Source organism: Hipposideros armiger, unplaced genomic scaffold, assembly GCF_001890085.2.
Source record: "Hipposideros armiger isolate ML-2016 unplaced genomic scaffold, ASM189008v1 scaffold_1192, whole genome shotgun sequence".
In the NCBI taxonomy this organism is placed as follows: domain Eukaryota; kingdom Metazoa; phylum Chordata; class Mammalia; order Chiroptera; family Hipposideridae; genus Hipposideros; species Hipposideros armiger.
In genome coordinates this window covers 1-2,420 of record NW_017732542.1, presented here as the reverse complement: position 1 = coordinate 2,420, position 2,420 = coordinate 1, and the positions used below count along the sequence as shown (strand labels likewise).

Genomic DNA, 2,420 nt, shown 5'->3' with positions numbered 1-2,420 from the left:
GCCGGCCTTATGATTACTCATTTTTAAATTCGTTTATTTCTCTAACTACATGTCTTGTGGGAGTGTAGAACTTGCTTTGTACAGAGCCTAGCATCATCCACAATTTGTTGCTTTATAAATACCTGGGGGAGTGATGAGAGAGTGCGTGGCAGCAGGGGAGAGAACAGTTCCCCAGAGACTTCTTGCCCAGAGGTCATCAAGCAGAGCCTCCTGCTGTGCCCCTCTATGATTATGATGAGTGGCTGTGTGCCTGGGCTGGCTGAGTATGGGCCCAAGGTAGTTCCAGGCCTCAGTTCTACCCTCAGTCTGTGTAGGTGGCTCTTAGGTGTGTGTGGTTTTTTTCTTATAAACACACTGTAGTGAACATTCTTCCATCTGCCTCCTTGCTCTCATGGCCAGTGGAATTGTTACCCATGTATGGACTATTGTCCACTTGCCCAGAGAACAGAGCTGGAGGACCCGGGAGGCTCGGCCTCTAGTCTTGCTTCTTGAAAGGGACCTGGTAGTGAGTGAGAAATATTCAAAGTGGAAGAGTGAATGTGAGCACTGTGCTGCTGAGGGGCTGGTTACCCCTGACAGCATAACTATCAATACAACTAATTCAGGGCCTATCGATGCAGCTTATTTGAATTTGGAAAGGTCCCAGTGTTCCCAACTCCCCATACCTTTTGATACCTAGAGGTAGAGATCAAGATCTCCTCTGTCACCCTTCCCCGCCTACACCTTGGGGAATGGACCCCCCTGAGAAGAAATATAGTGTTTCCCAGTATCCTGGACTACTGAAATGAATTTTTACCACTGATAATGTCTTCTGCGAGATTCTCCAGTTCTGTCCCAAGAGACATCTGGAGCTGTGGTCATAGAACATAATCATCTGCCACTCGGGGGGTATGGCTAGATGCCCCTTGTAAGACTACAGCAGGTGGTAATGACTATTTTTGTGACACCCGTTGGGCTAATCAGGGTCCCGATNTTGATGTTTTTTAATTCATTGAAGTTACTACCCTTATTGGGCAACTGTGGGAAAATGACTGAACTGTATGGGGAAACTAAAAGAAGATAGAATTATTTTTAACAAGATTTGTTTGTATAGAATTCTTAGTCTCAACTTGTAGTCCTTCATGATAAGAATTTTACTTTTCTCTGGTATAGAGAGGACATCTCTCATGTGGGAATTTCATTTGCTTTTGAGGAAAAGAAAGATCAGAGTGTTTTTCTTGTATTTGATGTTTTCAGGTGCCTTTAACTCAAAAGAGTCGATATGCCAAAGCTGCTTATTTTGGAATGCCACGTTCTGAACCCTTTCACTGGTATGTCAAGATGTTTTGAACTCATCTTACACATTTCCTGCCCCCAGACTTGGAATCAGCTATTTCTCCAAGAAACCTTGGTTTCTTTTAGTGGGAAATGGTATTTCAAAACCACAGTCTAGGTGCTAGGAATGCTTTTTGGTACTGTGTTGGCCATTGTTTCCAGGCCTTTTCAGTGATCAGAGCTAGGAAATATATATGATAGAATACCTGGTGAGTTCCACTATTTCTATTTAAGTTCAGGGCTTTACCTAACTGCTTCTATATGACATATATATCTCCTTTATTCCATATCAAGAATCCTGATTTTCAAGGACACAGGGGAAGATAGAAAATATTCCACAATTACTCATTTGTTTTATCCCACATTATACATACAGCAGTCTATATTTAAATACTGTCACAACAGGTTATGATTATTAAAAACATTTTTAAAACTTTTGCATATACTATTTCCAGTCTCCTCTCACTTTTTAAAAATAATGTACTGTATCTACATTGTCAGATCATTGTAACCATTATATAATATTATCTCTTCCTTTTAACCCTCATTTATTCTTAGTTCTACAAGTAACTATATTTAACTCATCATCACTTCTTTATGTTGATGTTTTCTAGTCACTCTAGCTCATTCTCTAGTATATTTTTTATTTAGGACTCATGAGAACAACATTCTCTGAGTTCTTGCTTGTTGGTAACAGTTGGTGCCCTGTATACTTGAAGGTCGTCAGCTTTGCTGGTTAGACCTTGGTTCACATTTCTTTCCATCGAGCATCTTGAAAAATCTATGACTCCATTTTTTTTGTGGCACAATGTGTCGCTGTCAAAAAGTTTGATGAAAATTAATTAAAATATATAGATAATTTATTTTCCTTTTTAATCACATGCTCATTTTAGTTTTTAGCATTTATTCTAGTTCTAGCTTTGGTTTTCTTCTCCAGAAACTCCATTATCTGTATGTTGTATCTTCTTTACTACCTTCAACATTTGTTACTTTCTCTCAGATTATTTTTATTGTTCTTTATTTTTGTTTTTTCTTAAAAGTCTAGTCTTTTTTTTGTTCTTACATGTCTTGTGTAATAATGTTTTTAAGCTTGTTTTTAAATAGTA

The 2,420-nt window shown here is 38.5% G+C and overlaps 1 long non-coding RNA gene across 1 annotated transcript in view; it reads left to right on the top strand.

Annotated features, from left to right (window-relative positions):
- Nucleotides 1-1,402, top strand: part of LOC109376769 (uncharacterized) — a 12,878-nt gene extending 11,476 nt beyond the window's left edge. Inside the window, exon 3 of the long non-coding RNA XR_002122778.1 lies at nucleotides 1,237-1,402. This is a non-coding gene — a long non-coding RNA (uncharacterized LOC109376769). The remainder of the gene's footprint in view (nucleotides 1-1,236) is intronic.
- Nucleotides 1,403-2,420: the final 1,018 nt, after the last annotated feature.